Here is a 13,014-nt window from a genome sequence, read left to right as displayed (position 1 = left end):
ACTGTCACCATCACTGGGGGGCAGGGGGGCCAGGGGGCAGGGGGGCAGAAGGGCAGGGTGTCGGGGGGCCGGGGGCCGGGGGGCAGAGGGGCTGGGGGTCGGGAGACTGGAGGGCAGGGGGTCGGGGGGCCAGGGGCCGGGGGGCAGGAGGGCAGGGGGTCAGGGGGCTGGGGGTCGGGGGGCAGAGGGGCTGGGGGGCGGGGGGCAAGGGGGCCAGGGGCCGGGGTGCCGGGGGGCAGGAGGGGCAGGGGGTCGGGGGGCCGGGGGTCGGGGGGCAGGAGGGGCAGGGGGTCGGGGGGCCGGGGGCCGGGGGGCCGGGGGCCGGGGGCAGGAGGGGCAGGGGGTCGGGGGGCCGGGGGGCCGGGGGCCGGGGGCAGGAGGGGCAGGGGGTCGGGGGGCCGGGGGCCGGGGGGCCGGGGGGCAGGAGGGGCAGGGGGTCGGGGGGCCGGGGGCCGGGGGGCCGGGGGCCGGGGGCAGGAGGGCAGGAGGGCAGGGGGCCGGGGGCCGAGGGGCCGGGGGCCACACTGGACACAGCTCCCCGAGTCCTCGGAACACGCCGCCCGCACAGCTGGAGGGAGGAGCGGCCGGGCCACCATGTGAGCCCTGAGACCTTCTCTGCTGTGAAGCCGTGAGAGGAGAGGAGGCTCCTGGGGGGGAGGAGGGGGAGGGAGCCGAGGCCGCAGAGGAGGCGCTGGCTGCGGGCCGGCTGAGGAAGCCGTGGGTGAGCGCTCGGTGCCATCGCTGAGGCTTGGGGCGGAGTGGAGGGCCGGCGGGCAGGCAGGGGGAGGGCAGAGGGCCAGCCGGGCTCGGGCCCCAGGATGCCGTGGGCGGGGGGACCTCCTTCGTGTTTTAGAGACAGAAGTCGGGGTTCCCACCCTCTGGACTCAGTGACTAAGTGGCCGAAAGGGCAGCGGGGACCCAGACACGGACACTGACTGGTCCGGCCCGGCCGGTGCCGGGACTGGGAGATGGGAACGAGGCGAGAGCAGGCGTTCGGGACGTGAGTTGGGGGTGCCTGTGGGTGTCCAGCCCCCCATGAGCGGCCGAGGCCCGGAGGCAGCCGGGGCGGACCAGACGGCCGGGAACCGGGCCTCACACCGGCAGCCAGACGGCTCCCCCTGCCGCACCCACGCCGCGAAAGGGCGTCCGGCGATGACCACGGAGGCCCCCGTTCGGTGCGTGTTTCTCTGAAATAAACCCCATCGGGCCAAACACACCACGAACACGGCGCTCAAAGGCACGTTCCCATGGCCACGGAGAGCCCTACCCTCCCTCCGGCCCCGCAGGCACTGCTGACGGCCACACAGAAACCACCGCGGCCGCACGGCCTGCGGCGCAGCGCCACCTAGTGGCCGGAGTGACGAACGCCAGGATGGGGACACGGGTGACCCTCCAGGGTTTGATTCTAGGAATGTGCGCCGGGCCCGGGTCAGAGGCCTCCTTCATGCCCCGCCCGCACAGCTCAGCGGGCCTCGGGGCCTCCGTGTCCGCCCTGTGCAGACGGGGGCTGAGCCTCACCCTCCAGGGCTGCCACGCGGGACGGGGCCTCAGCCAGCCTGGCTCTGTTAGCAGCGACACTGCAAGCTGCCCAGGGCTGGCCAGTGGCCACACCTATCAGCAGCCACACCTGCACCTCTCACCCCTGCACCTGTCACCCCCTGCCCGTCACCCCCCTGCCTGTCACCCCTGCACCTGTCACCCCTACACCTGTCACCCCTACACCTGTCACCCCCTGCCCCTGTCACCCCTGCACCTGTCACCCCCCTGCCCGTCACCCCCCTGCCTGTCACCCCTGCACCTGTCACCCCTACACCTGTCACCCCCTACACCTGTCACCCCCTGCACCTGTCACCCCCCTGCCTGTCACCCCCCTGCCTGTCACCCCCTGCACCTGTCACCCCCCTGCCCCTGTCACCCCCTGCACCTGTCACCCCCTGCACCTGTCACCCCTGCACCTGTCACCCCCTGCCCCTGTCACCCCCTGCCTCTGTCACCCCTACACCTGTCACCCCTGCCCCTGTCACCCCTGCACCTGTCACCCCCTGTCACCCCTGCCCCTGTCACCTCCTGTCACCCCTGCCCCTGTCACCCCTGCACCTGTCACCCCCTGCCCCTGTCACCCCTGCACCTGTCACCCCCTGCCCCTGTCACCCCTGCACCTGTCACCCCCCCGCGATGTGCCCACAGGTGCCAGGACTCACTGCCTGGGGCCGGTCCACGGCTGGTGCCTCAGACATGTCTCAGGCGCTGAGTGGGGAGGGGGAGGAGGAGGGACCCTCCCGGGCCAGGAGGCCTCTCCGTGGACGCAGCTGGCTGTGCCCTCGTGGCCCCGCGTGGCACGGCCAGCGGCCACCATCTGGCTCCCGCGCGAGGAGAGGGAGGAGGACACAGCGCCCACGTCCCCGCTCCAGCTGCCCTCCTCAGGGCCCGGGCTTTTTCTAAAAATAAAACGGAATTACAGCACCACTTCCCCCGGAGAGCACTGTCTGCAGGGCGGGGCGGGAGCCGGGGCCCCTGTCCCCAGTCCCCTCAGGCGCCCTTCCCCGGGGCGGGCGCCCGAGGACACAGAACAGCCGCCCCGCGCTGGGCCCCCCCCATCCCCCGTGCACAGCTGGGGGAGGGGCACGCCCCAGCCTGCACGCTGCAGCCCTGGGGAGGGGGGCGCCCACAGCCCTCAGCGTCTGTTCCCTCCTCCTCCTCTCCTTCCCTCCCCCTCCCCCTCCTCATCCCTTCCTCCCCCTCCTCCTCCCTCCCTCTCCCTCCCTCCCGCTGTCCCTGCCACTCCCTCTCTCCCCCTTTCTCTCTCCCTCCCCCTCCCCCTACCCCTCCTTCTCCCACTCCCTCTCTCCCCCTCCTCCTCCCTCCCTCTCTCTCCCTCTCTCCGGTCACCTCGGGCCCATGTTCCCCTAAGAGGCTCCCTCACCCCCCACCACCGGCCCCTGCACGCCGTCCCCGAGGGCGGATCCCGCCTGAACAGGAAGCCCTCGTCCTGAGCTCGGGGTTTCCAAGGAGAGAGTCCCCGTTCATGCCCTGCTCCCCAACCAGCCCCGTGTTCTCCCGTGTTCTCCCGTGTTCTCCCGTGTTCTCCCGTGTTCTCCCGTGGTCCCCATTCCCGGGTTCTCTCTGTGCCCCGTCCCGGCTCCGCTCTCAAACACGCAGGGGACACGGCGCTCTGAGCGGGGAGGGCAGCGGGACAGCGTGGCCGGGGCCCGTGCTGTGACCCAGGCCCGGCCCCGCCCCGCCCGCCCCTGTCCGCCCCTCCCTCCACCCGCCCGCAGCCTGGTTTTGTGCCTTCGCTGCTGAGACCAAACACGGACACTCAGAGGGCGTTCTGACGCTCCGAGGTCCTGTGCACAGCGTATGCTGACATTTTACCCATAAACACGGGCACAGTGAGAGGCCTCCCCCCACCCCCTGGTGCTCCCTTCCCCGGACGGAACGGGACAGACAGCGGGAGCGGGAGCCAGGCCGGACGAGACCCGGAGCCCCGGACCCGCACAGGCAGGCCCTGCCTTCCCGCAGTCACCCCGGAGGGGCCGCGCGGCGGTGAGAGAGGAGCGGGTGTCCTGGCTGCGGCGTCCGGTCCCCGCCGCTCCTGGCAGCCGGGCCTCCCGGAGCCAAGGCCCCCTCTGCCGGAGGCGGCGCCGGTGGCCGCGCCCAGGTGCTGCTCCTGGCAGCACTCCTGGCAGCCCCGGCGCCTCGGCCCGGCCCGGCCGCGCCCGCCCGCCCGCCCGCCCGCCGCCCGCCGCCCGCCCGCCCGCCGCCCGCCGCCCGCCCGCCGCCCGCCCGCCGCCCGCCGCCCGCCGCCGCACCTGAGCAGACGGGCCGCAGCTGCCGCGCCGCCGGGGCCCGGGCCGCACAGATGGCGCGGGCGCTACCTGCACGGCCGTCTGACCGCGCAGCGGGACGCGGCACGGGGATGGCAGGCGACAGACATCGGAATAATCACGACGGCCAGGCTGAGCCCTCGGCCGGGAGGGGCGCGAGCTCTCGGAGCCGGAGGACGAGGACCCAGAGGAGGACCGGTTCCTTCGGAGACGGGAGGCAGTGGCTGAGCAGGACAGAGCCACGCCCAGCCGAGGGCGCGAGGGCCAGGGCGGACGGCGGGGCCAAGGTCGGTGACTCGGTCTGTTTTCCAATCACCGATGGAGTTCAGGGAGGGAGAAGGGAGACACTCCGGTTTGCTGTTCCGCTTGGTGATGTCTGTACGGCTGCCTCTTGTCCGTGCCCCGATGGGAACTGGACCTGGCACCAGGGCCCGTGGGGAGGTGCTCTGACCATGGAGCCGCCTGCCAGGGCAGAGGTCACAGGGCAGGGGTCGCAGGGCAGGGGTCACAGGGCAGAGGTCACAGGGCAGGAGTCACAGATCAGGCGGTCAATGGCTGTGCAGCCTGTGGCAGTCACTGCACTCTCACGGGGCCTCCGTCTCCCGGGTGACGTGAAGGAAGTGGCCAATGGCAGTCAGAATGCCAAGGTGGGCCCTGGCCGGGGTGGCTCAGTTGACAGAGCATCGACCTGTGGCCCCAAAGGTACCGGGTTCAATTCCGGCCAAGGGCACGTAACTCGGCTGCAGCTCCTCCCCATCCAGGGTCTGGTCGGGGCTCACGCAAGAGGCAGCCCGTCGGTGTGTCTCTCTGACATCGATGTGTCTTTCACTCCCTCTCCTCCACTCTCTCTGAAATCAATGGGAATGTCTTGGGTGAGGAGGAGAGAGAGAGAGAGAGAGAGAGAGAGAGAGAGAGAGAGAGAGAGAGAGAGCCGTCAGAACGTGGCCACGTGGCCTCAGCGCTGAGAGGCAGCCTGGCAGCGAGGTGTTCGCGGGGGACCGGGAGGCGGGGAGGAGCAGGGAGAGGACGGCCTGTCCCGCCTGGTCTCCTGTCCGTCACCACCTCCGCCGCCGCCACTCTTCGTTTCCTGCAGCAAAGACAGGCCCTGGAGTCTCAGCACCCACACCCGCTCAGCCGCCAGGTTAAAGGAGCAAAACAAACAGGAAACAAAGAGGAAAAGGGCCCGATAACAACAGAACAGAACGGCAGACGGGGCGCGCAGAGCCACGGAGACAGGAGCCCTGGCTCCCGAGCCTCCGCCCGCCGCAGCTCAGCGCAGCGCCCGGCTCTGCGACCGACTCCCCGGGACTGGCAGCCCCACGTCACCGGCGCCCGCGGTCGGCAAACTCCTCCGTCCACAGAGCCAAACAGCAACAGCACAACGACTGACATGTCTTCGGAGAGCCACATTCTTTAAACTTAAACTTCTTCTAACGCCCCTTCTTCCACACAGACCCGCCCGGGCCGTGGTGCTCTGTGGAAGAGCCACACTCCGGGGCCAGAGAGCCGCCTGCGGCTCCCCAGCCGTGCTTTGCCGATCCCGGGCGTGGAACATCAGGGCCTGAGCCGAGCGATCCAGGATGGCGGTGCTGAGCCTGCGCCCGGCCGCCGTGTCCTGGCCCGGGAGCCGGCGCCTCAGCCAGGATCCCGCCCCCATCCCTCCGCCCTCCGCCCCCCGCTCCCCGCGGCACCCTGGCCCCGGCCCCGTCACGCGTGAGCGGGGATGGATGACAGAGTGCTGCCTCGTGGCGGCGTGTGTGCGCAGCGGGCCGGGGCCGGGAGGGGCGGAGGCCATCTGTCACCGGGAAGACGCTCCGGCCCGGCGCCTCCTGATGCCACAGCCTGTTTCCTGACGCGGAAGAAAGATAACTGGGCGGCGCCAGGCGGAGGGCAGCCCGCCCCACCGGCCGCAGGACGGCTCAGCTCAGCCTCCGCCCGCCCGCCCGCCCGCCCCACCGGCCGCAGGACGGCTCCTGGCTCAGCCTCCCGCCCGCCCGTCCGCACCAGAGACCCAGCGGCTCCGAGACGCATCCAAGGCCCAGGCCGTGGCTCACGCCCGGGCTCCTGGGGGCTCCGGGGACAGAGCCCGGGACCAGAACACACCAGGCCTCCCCTGCCCCTCCGCCAGCCCTGCCCGGAGACCCGCCCGGAGACCCGCCCGGGGCCGCCTCCCCTGCCCGGAGACCCGCCCGGGGCCGCCTGCCCTGACCCCCGGGCGCGGGACAGCTCCCCGGACTCTGAGCCAGGTCCCGCCTGCTCCTCGCTGACCAGCGCCGTTCTGCGCGGCCTCACTGCGCTCCCGTGCGGCCCGGCCCGTGGGGTGACCCGGTCACCGCTCTCTGCGGCCGCGCTCCGTGGCTCCGGGGTCAGAGGCAGCCGTCCGGGCGGGCAGCCTGCCGGTCGCTGCGGGAGGCGGGGAAGGTCTCAGCCTCCGTCGGTCACATACACACAGGAGCCCGCGCACCGTTCGAAACCGCACGGCCCCCCACCTCCAGTCGCCAGCCTCGCTCTCTGGCCTCTGAAGCAGCCATGGCCGCTGTGACCCGGCTGCCCCCAGCGCAGACAGAGGCCCGGGCCGCCCGCCGCGGCCGCCACGCAGAGTCCTGCCAGTCCTGTGCGCGGCCTCCGTCCGCCCCCTCCAGGGTGACCAGGGGCTCCTGGCAGAGGGGGCCCTGTGGGAGCGCCCCAGGGCGGTGACCAGAAGCTCCTGGCAGAGGGGGCCCTGTGGGAGCGCCCCAGGGCGGTGACCAGGGGCTCCTGGCAGAGGGGGGACCCTGTGAGAGCGCCCCAGGGCGGTGACCAGGGCTCCTGACGGGGGGACCCAGTGGGAGCGCCCCAGGGCGGTGACCAGGGCTCCTGGCAGAGGGGGACCCAGTGGGAGCACCCCAGGGCGGTGACCAGGGCTCCTGGCAGAGGGGACCCAGTGGGAGCGCCCCAGGGCGGTGACCAGGGCTCCTGGCAGAGGGGACCCTGTGAGAGCGCCCCAGGGTGGTGACCAGGGCTCCTGGCAGAGGGGACCCTGGGAGAGCGCCCCAGGGCGGTGACCAGGGGCTCCTGGCAGAGGGGGACCCAGTGGGAGCGCCCCAGGGCGGGCACTGAGGGCGTCCCACCCGGAGCAGCGACGGGCACGCTCTGAGCCCGGCCCGGACGGCTCCGGGAGGCTGGCTGTTTGCCCGGCTCACCATGCCGGGCGCCGGGGGGCGTGCTCCGTCCTCCACGCGAGGGGCCAGACACAGCGTGTCCGAGAGGAGGGACCTCGCAGCAGGACCGTGTGCGTGTCCCAGCCCCGAGCGGTGACTCCCCCAGCGTGGAGCCCGGAGCTTCTGTCGCCCGGTGGGTCTGGGCGTGGGGGGGCATTGTCCGCTCTGAGCCCCCCACACACCCCCCGACTCCCTCTAACGGCCCCAGGCTGCGGGCGCTGAGCTGCCAGAGACAGCGCTGCTCAGAGCTGTTCTCGGCCCGGGCTCCCGTATGTCTCCGACAGGCGATTCCTCCAGGCGGCCTCCGTCCGGTCCGGCCAGCGTGTGGCGCCCCCTCCCGGCCGGGCCGGAGCTCAGGGAGTTTCCGGGGGGACGGGGCTTTCGGGGATGCGGTGGGGAGAGAGCAAACGGGAGCAATGGGAGCATCTCCTCTGCTCCCGCCCACCCGCCCGGGGCTCCGGGCCTCGGAGCCTGAGGCCGCCCAGCGAGGGTCTGGGCTTCCCTCCGCCGAGCCGCCCTGAAGGCACTTCCCTCCGACCTGCCCTCTGAGCCACCCATCCTGGGGAGCCTCCTGCCGGCGGCCACGGGAGGAAGAGCTGAGAGAGCGGCCAGAGCAGGGAGCGGCCGGCTCGCCGTCGCCCGCCACCTCGGGGAGCTGGTGGGGGGCAGAGGGAGCACCTGTCCCTTTAATTAAGCAGCAGGTGCAAAGGCAGGTCATAGGGCTCCCTGGGCCATGGAGGAGCAGGCAGACCGTGATTCTAATAGGGGTGTATTTGCATACATTTGCATACATTTGCCACATTTGCATTGCGCTGCCCAGGCCAGGGCCACACTCCGCCACGTTTGGGTTTTATTTGAGGCCGAATCGGGCTGGGACGCGCGGTTTCTGTTTAGATGGTGCGGGCGTCCCAGGACGGCATGAGCGCTGACAGGGACCACGGGCCTGGACCACGGGCCGAGATTCCCGGTGCACCCTGGGAAAGACAGCCGCCTGCTGACACAGAGGGAAATCCAGAGAGGGGGAGAGGGGAGAGGGAGAGGGGGAGAGGGGGAGGGAGGGGGAAAGAGAGGGAGAGGGCAGCCCGCCCCCAGGGCAGGGTGGAAAACGGGAAGATGGAAAAAGGGCTTAAAGCCCAGCTTTTATTTATTTATTTTAATGCATCTTTATTGTTGACATTACGGATGCCCCAGTTTTTCCCACCGCCCCCTCCACCCCGCCCCCGCCCCTCCAGGCCTCCATTGCACTCTGGTCTGTGCCGTGGCTCTGCATGCGCACACACGTTCCCCGGTGAAGCAGCTTCCAGAAGGCGGGTTAACCCGGCCGGCGGGGCTCAGTGAGCGAGCATCCACCGGGAACCAGGAGGTCAGGTTCGATTCCCGGTCAGGGCACCGGCCCGGGTTGCGGGCTCGAACCCGTGTGGGGTGTGCAGGAGGCAGCCGGTCCATGATTCTCTCTCCTCATGGATGTTTCTCTCTCTCCCTTCCTCTCTGACATCAATGGAAATGTTTTTAAAAAGGAGTGGGTGTCTTGAACCGAGCAGCGGGGGGGTCCCTCTAAGACCGCGGTCAGCAACCTTCCGGACCTCAGGCCCCGGCTGGCGACCTGCTCTGAGCAGGGCCCCCGACGCCAGCGGCTGCTCTGCGGCGTGACAGGAGGACCGTCTCTCCCTCCGGGAACGAGAGGAGGGGGCCGGCCCGCGCAGGCCTTCCGACAGAGCCCACGCGTGCAAACACGGGATTAAAACACGCGTGTGAAAACCCATGAAAGGAAAGCTGTCCCTCTGACGGGTGCCTCAGGCGCTCCCGGGCGCTTGCTCCAGGTGCACGAGGTGACTGGATGCCAGTGGCTTTGCTGCCGATGGGGGCGGGCGGGTCACCGGTGTTCTCGCTGGACCCCGAGCGGGGGGGGGGGGGGGGGGGGCAGGCGGGTCACCGGTGTTCTCGCTGGGCCCCCGAGGGGGGGGGCGTGGAGGCCGGGCGGGTCTGAGGAGAGCCGGGAGGGGGGCTGCAGGGGGGGGAGTTCCCCGATTCCCACGCAGGCTGTTTTTTAAAAATGTATTTTTATTGACGTCAGAGAGGAAGGGAGAGGGAGAGAGAGAAACATCAGTGATGAGAGAGAATCATTGGAATCATGGACCCACTGCCTCCTGCACGCCCCCAATGGGGATCAACCTCACAACCCAGCCTGTGCCCTGACTGGGGATCGAACCCTGACCTCCTGGTTCACAGGTCAGTGCTCAGCCGCTGAGCCCCGTGCAGGTGTGGCTTTGGGGCAAAGCCGGAGGAATGTCTGTTTCTGCCGGAGCCGCCGAGGCCGCGGGCAGAGCCACCAGCGGAGCGGCCGCCGGACCCTGGAGTGGCCGCCAGACCCCGGAGCGGCCGCCAGACCCCGGAGCGGCCGCCAGACCCCGGAGCGGCTGGAGGAGCCACAGGGCGGCTTCGGAGCCCGTTGGACTGAGGAAGGGGGTGTCTCTTCATTCAGCCCCCCACAGCCCTGCCCCCCACAGCCCAATCCCCCTAGGTCTAAGCCCCACCCACCAGGCCTAAGGCCCACCCACCAGGCCTAAGGCCCACCCACTAGGTGTAAGGCCCCGCCCACCAGGCCTGTCCCCCCTCCCCCACTCACCACTTCTGCCTCCAGGCCAGCCACCACAAAGAACAGAGTGGCAGACAGGATTTACAAAAGGAACCTGTATTCCAGCCAAAATATCTTTAAAAAGAAATCCCTTCCGAAAGGAACAGACACACCACGTAAGACGCCATACATACATGGGGATATGACTGAGATTACAGATCACACTCTGTCCGCAGGACTCCCAAGTGCACACACACGGGGGAAGGACCTGGGCATCCTCTGTACATCACAGTGTTGGTGGCTCAGGTCTCAGGGACAAACATGGCGTGGTTCCACGTGTCCGATGCACCACGTGTCTGATATACCACGTGTCTGATATATCACATGTCCGATGCACCACGTGTCTGATATACCACGTGTCCGATGCACCACATGTCTGATATACCACGTGTCTGATATATCACATGTCCGATGCACCACGTGTCTGATATACCACGTGTCCGATGCACCACGTGACATGTCCAATACAACACATGTCCAACCGCGGAGCAACGCTGCATGCTCTCCACAGGACTGACACCCATGGGATGTGAGCAAAGACGGAGGGGCAGGCGGGCGGGCGGCAGGGCCCGCCCTCCGGAGGCTCCTGGCACACGGGGTGGCACAGACCCAGGGGGCCGGGGCCTCGTTGCACCTGCCACGCCGGCCAGGCTCCATTGGGCATTTTTGGCAACAGCAGCCCAAATCTCCTCACTTTCTTCTGTCAGGGCTTGGGGCATGGTAAGGGTAAACCAGCTGTGGCGGTTTAAATGAGACCTTCATGACCTTCCCGTGTGAGCACAGGGGGTGCCCACCTGAGCCTCTGAGCAGCACACAGCTCTCCCTGGTCCTCCACCCGGGACGCTTTCCAGCGGCCGAGGGGGGCGTCCCCGTCAGGTGGGATAACCTTGAACTTCTGTGATGCGGGTGAACCAAGATCACCTCGTCTGCGTTTCCGAAATCGGACCCCTTCCCCAGGAGCCTGGGCCTCGAACAGAAGTGGGGCGCAGCTCTGACCGGTGTGTGGACAGCGTGTGGTGAGAACGTGCTCTCCCTTGTGGAGAAGTGGGGAGCGGGGGGCCGGGGCCACTGGGGGGCAGAGGACGAGCCACCCGGACGGGTGTCTGTGCCGGCGAAGGTTCTGCCTGCGCAGACCCCCGCCGGCCTCCGCTCGGGGACCCCGTAACCCGTCCTCTCAGACCCCGTAACCCCTCCTCTCAGGCCCCGTAACCCCTCCTCTCAGACCCCATAACCCCTCCTCTCAGACCCCGGCAGGTAATCCCTCCTCTCAGACCCCGTAACCCCTCCTCTCAGACCCCGTAACCCCTCCTCTCAGACCCCGTAACCCCTCCTCTCAGACCCCGGACAGGGCCACCGAGCCCAGGCCCCTCCCCACACGGCCGGTTCCAGAGGGGGTCAGGCCCCGGGGGTCGGCTGGGCCCTCCATGGCCCCGGGTGGTTCTCCTAACCCCCCTTCCCCCCTCCCCCAGGATGGAGAGGCCTCTACATGGACGGGCAGGCGTGTGCTCCGGGGTGAGGGGGGATGGCATTGCCCCGAGACACGGGTGCTGGGAACAGGGAGGTCCCCCGCCCCCTCTTCACGGGGATGGGCGGCAGGTTAGCGCGCGGCACCGAGCTCCGCTCCATGAGCTGCCTGGTCGCTGGCGCCGGGGCAGGCGGGGCGGGGAGATGGGTCCGAGGGCCTCGGCGGCCGGCTGGTGTCGGGGAGCAGGCGGTCCGTTTGGTCCTCGCTCAGCGGAGTGAGGGGTGCTGGTGCGGGCGCTCTGGGCAGGGGGTGCCCTCTGGCTCCCACTGCGCCACAGCCTCTGGTCCCCCAGCCCGGCCCCGTGCCTGCGGGCCCGTCAGCGGGAAGGCACCGGGCGGCCGGGCTGGGGCGGGAGGGGCTGCGGTGGGCCCCCAGGACAGATGGACAGATGGATACACGGGAAGAAGTGACTGGAGGACAGGGTCACCTGGAGCCCACAGGGCAGTGGGCCTGGCAGGATGGGACACACTGCCAGGTCTTAAAGGGCCCCGGCTGGAGAAAGCCCATCACAAACCCCGCCATGAGGCCTCGAACCCAGGCCCCCGGGGTGGGCGTCTCAGAAAGCATTGCCCTCCGACCTGTCACACCCTCACGGCCGGCCTCAGCCCAGGAGGCGGCCCAGGCCCGCCCCGGTCGTGCCTGAGGATCAGACAGCATCCCCGGAGCGATGTCACGGACGGGCCTCTCGGTGGCTTCCGTCCGGTAAGGAGAGTAGCAGAGGGACGGCGGCGATCCCGCTCACTGGAGCGCGGACACGCACAGGAGGGATGTCTGCCGGGCCGGAGCCGATGCCACGTCCACGGGAAGGTGCCAGCTCCGTGACACAGGTCTGCCCCCACTCAGCCTGGCCCTCCACGGCGGCCACGCCACAGCACCTGCCCTCCCGTGGACCCTTTAAAAGCACCAGCTCACCCAGCGGGCAGGGCCCAGGGGGTGAGCATCGACCTGTGAACCAGGAGGTCAGGGTCCGACTTCCGGTCAGGACACAGGCCTGGGTTGTGGGCTCCATCCCCAGCGGGGGGCGGGCAGGCAGGAGGCGGCTGGTCCATGCTTCTCAGCATGGATGCTTCTCTCTCCCTCTCCCTTCCTCTCCGACACCAATACAAATGTATTTAACAAAATAAAAAATACCCATGAAAGCCCACGTGGCTGTAGAAGCCAAGTTAACATCAATGCTCTGTAAAGAATACACACTCCCCGCTTCCCAACGTTCGATGGGGCCACGTGTGTCTCATCGGTCACGCTGCTGCCATGGCAACAGTCACACACAGCCTGCATCAGGACCGGGGCTCCGGGGACCAGGGCGTCTGCAGGCTAGCAAAGTCCCGGAAAACCCGAAACCCGGGCAGCGGCCCCGGGACCCCGCCAAGGACCAAGGCCCCGGAAGGCAGAGGACAGAGGGGCTTCCCGCCAAACCCCTCGAGCCAAAGCGTCGTTTCTGAAGACCGGAACCCCTGCCGCTGCCGGGGAGCGAGCCGGAGCGGAACCGGCTCAGCCAAGGGAAGGACGGGAGGCGCAGCTGCTCTGCAAACACACCTGCCTCCTCTCTCCGTCCTCGCCCGGGGATACCTCTCCATCCACTCTGAGAGAGGAGAGGGAGAGCCGAGGGCGGCCGACGTGAGGGACACATCTGCTGGCTGCCTCCTGCCCAGGGGTCAAGCCTGCAACCGAGGTGCCTGCCCTCGACCGGAATCGAACCTGGAACCCTGCAGTCCAAGGGCTGGCGCCCTGTCCACCGAGCCACACCGGCCAGGGCCACACCTGAGACGCCACGGCCCAGAGGCCACGTCCGCAGCGGTGCCCGGCCCCCGCCCTACAGGTGCTGGG

The sequence above is a fragment of the Pipistrellus hanaki genome (assembly GCF_964339955.1).
Source record: "Pipistrellus hanaki genome assembly, chromosome: 12".
NCBI lineage: Eukaryota > Metazoa > Chordata > Mammalia > Chiroptera > Vespertilionidae > Pipistrellus > Pipistrellus hanaki.
Note: the sequence above shows the minus strand (reverse complement) of the source record.